A 6706-nucleotide genomic window follows, 5' to 3' on the forward strand; every position below is an offset into this window, starting at 1 on the left:
AAAGGATCGTTCAGGTATGTTTAACTACTGTCCAGTTATCTGATTTTTTGTTTAAAAGGGATTATTCTGCATGAGCTACTTTTGAAATGGGCCACTCAGAATGAGGCAGCTGAAGAGCAAACACTTCATGTCACAGTAAATTTTCCTGTTGATATGCAATAGGAGAGGACGAAAGGGAGATGAATCCTGTTCACAAACTAATGATTGTTTGTGTTAATATATCAACTATAGCGTGTTCTAATATTTTCTAAAATATAATTAGCACAATCATAAGTTTTACCTTTCCCAGGCCACCAATGTCCCCTCAGCCTGCATCAAAAATACATTACCTGGTCATTATCCCATTGCTAATTGTGGGAGTTTCATGTGTGCAAATTGGCAGCCATATTTCCTACATTTCTTACTGACGACTTTTTTTACTGTAAGATGCTTTGGAATACCTCCATGACAAGAAAGGTTATAAAAATATCTTTCCTTGTGAACAGAAAGATGCATTCACTTCATTTTGGAAAATGCCAGTTGTTGAAAACTGTGTCATTCTCTCCTCTGCAAGAAGTTCCTGCTAAAATGTGATGTTTGTTGAGAAAATATAGTGAGAAGTTTTCTTCCCTTTTTTTACTTGTAGTCCATGGCAGATGTATGATACATATGTTGGAAAATTGAATTGGGCATCCACAGCTCCGGTAATACAAAAGAAGATGGTGTTTTAACACACAGTTTGCTAATGTTTGTTTCCCTAACACAGCTCTAAAAGCAGTTTAACTTTGTTCTACTGTTGTGGTTATAAAAGCAAGTATTTTTATTAAGGACCTCTTTGACTTCACTAAAATTAAGACCTTGAAGTTGGATGTGCCTTATTTTCAGTCATGCATGAGAATTTAAAGCCTCTATTTAATTTTTTTAAAATGGAAAATGACTTCAAAATAGTTTAGTAAAATAGCTAATTGCATCAAGATCCTTAGAAAAAGAATGCTGTGAATGGCTAGAATTAGCTTGTTTATGGTCTTGGTAACTTTGTGGAACATTTGGATGGGAATTTGAGTCTAATTATATTCAGGCATGATGTAGTAGTCTTGGAAGGTAAGTTGTATTTGTGGCCATGCTTCTTTTAACTCTTCGTTGCTCCTCTTGGGAGAGAATGAAGTTGGAAATAATGCCGGCAACTGCTGATTCCCTTGGAAATTGACTTTCTGAAATTGGTAAACTGTATTCTGTTAGAACTGTATGTATCCTTGTTGTTCTAGAGACTTGTTTTGATTTATATCCGCAAGAGATGGTGATATTAGTGAATTTGAAAACTACAGAGCAGTCTCATTGATATTTAAGTTGGTTCTTTGAGTTGTCATTAAGCAGCCAATCACACCCTCTTGGAGACAATGCAATCAGTAAGGGACACGCTGTTTTTCTGTCTTCTGAGGAATATATCATGTATTGGTATGCTCTTAAATTTTGGAGAACTACACTTCAACCACTTTTGTTAATTTGTATAGGCCAAGTGCTTCACACAACCCTCATGGTCCAGGATGTGCGCATCAAAATTTGATAAGACCATGTAATGGAAACAAAAGACTCACTAAATCTCACATTCACACAAGACAACTGATAGAGTCATAGGGCCATACAGCACAGAACAGACCCTTCAGTCCAACCAGTCTATGCTGTGCATAATCCCAAATTAAACTAGTCCAACCTACCTGCTCCTAGCCCATGTCCCTCCAAACCGTCTCTATTTATGTACCTATCCAAGTGTCTTTTGAACGTTGTAATTGGAGCCACATCCACCGCTTCCTCAGGAAGTTCATTCCACACACGAACCCCTCTCTGTGTAAAAAATTTGCCTCGTCTTTTTAAAATCTCTCTCCTCTTGCCTTAAAAATATGCTTCTTAGTCTTGAAATCCCCCATTCCATGGAAAAAGCAATTACCGTTAACTCTATCTATACCTCTCATTATTTTATAATTTTCTATCAGGTCCCTTCTCAACGTCCTACGTTCCAGTGAAAGAAGTCCCAGCCTATCTTTCCAACTCAAACCTTCCATACCAGGCAACATCCTGGTAAATCTCTTCTGAACCCTGTCCACTTTAATAATATCCTTCCTATAACTGGACGACCAGAACTTGATGCACACACAAAGTCATCCATTCTGTTCAGTGTTGCCATTAGGAATCCTGTAAGGTAGATGATCTCAGGATTTCAGTTTATGCTGCACAGTTTCTTTTTTAAGGTGACACTGTGCTACAGGTTGGTACACTAGAGGATATATTTTATTTTTCTGGGCCTATGCGTTAACCAGTCTGATCTGTGCTGCATGCTTCACTGTCCTGTGTCATGGCCTTACATGGCACACAATGGAACATCAGCAGGATCACAAAAGGGGTGTTTATTTAGAAATCCTGGCAGTGTCAGCTTTAACCTTGCAGTCTTTTGGAACTGTGCAGAGAAGGAGTGAAGCATGCTTCATTTGATTCCATCTTTTTTCAGTTATTACAGTATTCTGAATGAATGAAGGCCTATTCAACATTAAACATATAAGACTCTCTTGACCTCTGAGAGTATTCTATAGTTTATGGTATCCTAGTGCTTGTCAACCTACATCGGTTCCCAGTTAAGCAACGTATTGATTTTAAAGTGTTCAACCTTGTTTTCCCTTTTACAGTGATTGTGATCTCCTCCAGCTGCACAATCCTCTTCCCAATTCTGGCCTTTTGAGCATCCTCGATTTTAATCATTTCATCATTGGTGGCTTTGCCTTCACCTACCAAGAGCATGAGCTCTGGAATTCACTCCTGAAACCTCTCTGCTTCTCTGTTCCCTTTAAAATGCCACTTCTGCTGAAATATCACCTTATGGGATTTGGTGTCAACTTTTGCTTTATAAGGCTCCTGTGAAGCACCTTGAGATATTTTGTTGAATTAAAGGTGCTATATAAATGCAACTGTTGTCTGCTTCAAGCTTCTTAAATCGATGATTATATTATGGGAATTTGAGGTTGTTTTTAGTTCCTGTCAATTGATTTCACTGTTTCCCCAAGCCAAGCAGCCTCTTATTAACTTTTATACATCCCCAAATATGCAGCAGGGAGACAGTTTCCATTGACATACGATAACAAAAGTAGGCAAAATTGCTGTGCAAGGACACAAACTGCTGACAAGACCAATTTTGAATCAAAAAGACTTAATCTACTCGAAACTTTGAAGTGTGGAAAATCTTCCACTGTGGAATTTTGATGCATTAATATCGAACAGACTGGCTGGAAATGCAGATATGCAGAGGATCTCATGAAAGATAGGTGCTGGAGAAGGCAATTGACATTTGTTTAGCTTTTGACCTGTTATTCCCTGTTGTTCCAACATTTCCCTTCATATAATTTTCTCCTAAGTAAATATCTATTTCTCTTTGAAAGGCCTCAATTGATTTTGGATCAAAGGCCTTTTTGGAGAAGCATGTAAATATCGTGGGAGTGGAAGAAGAGAAAAAAAAAAGTGCCAGCATGAAATTGGAGGGGCAGGAGAAAGATGCTGGGGAGCAGGGAGAATGCCAGTCTGAATTGTTGGAGAAACTGGGGGGAGAAAAGTCAAAACATCAATTAGATTTATCTGGGGCTGAAGTCTTGTGTTTTCTATAAGCAACCATATAATAGATGTGATGGTGGAACTGTGCTTTTAACATACAGTCTGCTGATTCCAACAGGATAAATATTGTGGAGACAAAAGCACTCTCTGTGAATTAAAATTCTGATTTCTCCCAAGAAGTGGAAGAATTCAATTTAACTTCTTCCAGCATCTATATCGCTGTTCTCTCCATCACCAGCCCCTCCTACCTCACTGTCTCTGCCTCCTCTATTTGCTAATTCTCTCTTTTGCTCCCTCTCCTACAGTACATTAGGACCATCATGCTTCTGCTAGCTCTCTGAATGAGCGATTCAATTAGTCCCACCTGCCCATTCTGCTTTTGAAAGTTACGACTGAATCTGTTTCCACTGCAGTCCCGGACAGTTCATTTGAGATCCCAAAAGCTCATTGTAAAATGATTTCTCTGCATTGCCTCATTTTTTTTTACCAATTGCCTTAAATCAGTGTCCTCTAGTTGCTGATCCGCCTGTCGTTGGAAAGAGCTTATCCTTATTTTCTCAATTCAAACTCTTTACAATTCCAAACACCTCTGCTAAGTCTTCCTGCGGTAAACAGGGACAGGAAGAAGACATGATGTACAGACACAATGGGCTGAACGTCCTCTTGTTCCGTACATTTTCCATGTTTGTAAGAACTACCTAGGAGACACCAAGATTGAATGAAACTGTTTCCTGCTCACCAGCTTTTGGGGAGTGGGAACGAGCAGGGATGCAGTGGACTGCAGCAGGAGCTCATGGGAAGGGTTTTCTGGTAACATTGGGTGGATACTGGAAGAAACTAGGGAGGAGACGACAGAAGCACTGATATCCGTCCATCAGCTTTCAACAGAAAAAGGCTCAATGCCAGACAACTGGGAAATGGCAAATACAACTCCTGTTTTACTGAAGGGAAGTGGAACCAATATACTGGCTTAATGTCAGTGGTAGGAAAAATACTTCATTAAAACGCTTCACCCCTCACCACATTCATTGCTTCAGTGTAGCTGAATAAACTGTACACACTAGGGACGTAAACTGGACCTTTACTGGAGTGCGTGACTCAGCTGCTAACTGTTTAAACATGCCAACTCTTTAGGGACAGATAAAACACAATAAAATTTTCTCTGGTGTATTCTGTTATTTGACTGAAGCCATGTGATTCCAATTCTTTGTACTAGAGGTGAAGAATAAACAACAGTCCTCATTTTAATAACAAATAAAATCTGAGTTGGAAAAGGGTTGGATATCATGTTTTGTATAATTTTCTTGCTGTGTCTCAAAAAGTGTACATTTTAATTTTGCCTACAACAATTCTAACTAGCCTAACCCAGAATAGCAAATGAACATGTACAAAGCCTTGAAACATTATGAAACGCTTCAATATGAATGCTACCTTTGTTTTCTTTGATGCTGTGTTACCTTTGCTCATCCTTCACTGTGATAATGGTACAGTGGAGGCAGTAGGGTTCATGCTGATTGTATCCCTGCTGCATTTTGCATTGAAAAGGTCATTGATACCCAACTAAGTGGAACTAATTACAGATGGCAAAGTGACAGAAAAAAATGGGTGCAGCGTCACATGAAACCCTCTTCATTCAAAGAGAACCACAGGATAACTTGGTCTCAGAAAAAAGTAGAATTAAGGTTTTTGAATCCATTCAGGCCTCAAGAGTGAGGACTTTACGCTGACAATCCGTATCTGTATGTTTTTTTCTGTCTAGACAGTCTATTTCACCTCATTTATGTAAATTAACTCAATCATGTTTTATTGTAACAAATCCATGAGTAACATGGATCCTGGCTTACTTTTTGTGTAGTGCAATTTTTCTGCTATTGTTTTTCTACTCTGCCCAGATTGTCTTGTGCCCCCACTAGCAGTGCCACCCTCAACCAGCTATTGACAGCTGTGTGTGTGGAATCTAGGGATGACTTCCCTTTACACACATTTCCTTTTCCTTTCCGCACCTAATTTAGCAAGAATCAACCAGCTTGATTCTAGCAATGGTTGACACAAACCAATATTCTATCACTTCACCGACCATTGCATCTCAGATCTTAGTTACCTGGACATGTTGGGTTATACCTGTCTCTAACCACAATAAGATTAAACAAAAGAAAACAGCAAGAAGATAGTCTGTACACACTGTGCACAGTCAGGTCTTTGTGAATCTTTCCTCCCTTCCCTTCTTCATTCCCTTCCTCCTCCTCTTGCCCTTTTGCGCTGACTCTTTTTTCTCTCTCACTCTTTCTCCCTTTCGCGCTTTCTTTTTGTTCTCTTTTCTCCCCCGTTCACAAACATTGCTGTCAATGTCCTGAGAGTTACCAATTTTGACCTTGAAAGTACTTATGGCATATGGTTCTCCTTATAGACAGAGCTCTCACTCAGCTCCTGCCTCCTGTGCACAGATGAGCTCCTGACGCAGTAGGGATCTCATGCGCTGCTAGTAAAATTCCACAGCCTTTTGGAAATGTCCACGAATTGCCTCCATAATCATTTGAAATGGCTTCTTGCTGATGATGGACAGTTGTAATCACTGCTCTAAAACTGCTTCCGATAAAATTACAAGGAAGCAGGAGTCAATCCAATATGTTTTTGCCATCTTTCAGACTCTCTCACTTGTTTCTGAACATGTCTTCACGGTGCTAGGAAAATCCCTCCCATTGCTGCAAACAAAAATCACAAATACTATTGAGAAATTTGATACCTTTCCAACATAAGCTCGCTGTTTTATCCCAATCTATGTGGAAGTTAAAATCCTGCATTAAAACCACTCTACCTTTACCACATGTCTGTCTAATCTCAACATTAATAGTTTTACCACTTTACAGCTGCTACCTTGGTGTGTATACATAACTCTCACAATAATGTAAAACTGGAACAGGAGAGTTTCTTTTTGATTACCCTTTTGTGAAGAGCCTTGGGATGTTCTTCCACTCCATATGCACAGTGTAATTGTAAATTGTTATCACTGTGACATAGAAACATGGGAATAGACCAATCAGCCCCTCAGTTCTGATCTGCCTTTCCATTAGACCAGAGTTGATGTGTACCTTAGCACCATGTCCTATTATGTATTGTCTAGCACAAAAGCTTA

At 39.3% G+C, this 6706-nt stretch overlaps 1 protein-coding gene across 1 annotated transcript in view; it reads left to right on the plus strand.

Moving 5' to 3' along the window:
• The first annotated feature begins 6 nt into the window (after nt 1–6).
• The window catches only part of LOC109930359 (propionyl-CoA carboxylase alpha chain, mitochondrial-like), a 123717-nt gene continuing 117017 nt past the window's right edge, over nt 7–6706 (plus strand). The window contains exon 1 of the mRNA XM_048598173.1: nt 7–14. The gene's annotated coding sequence lies outside the window, so the exon portion shown is untranslated. The remainder of the gene's footprint in view (nt 15–6706) is intronic.

The sequence above is a fragment of the Rhincodon typus genome, chromosome 6 (genome assembly GCF_021869965.1).
Source record: "Rhincodon typus isolate 14 chromosome 6, sRhiTyp1.1, whole genome shotgun sequence".
Taxonomy (NCBI): domain Eukaryota; kingdom Metazoa; phylum Chordata; class Chondrichthyes; order Orectolobiformes; family Rhincodontidae; genus Rhincodon; species Rhincodon typus.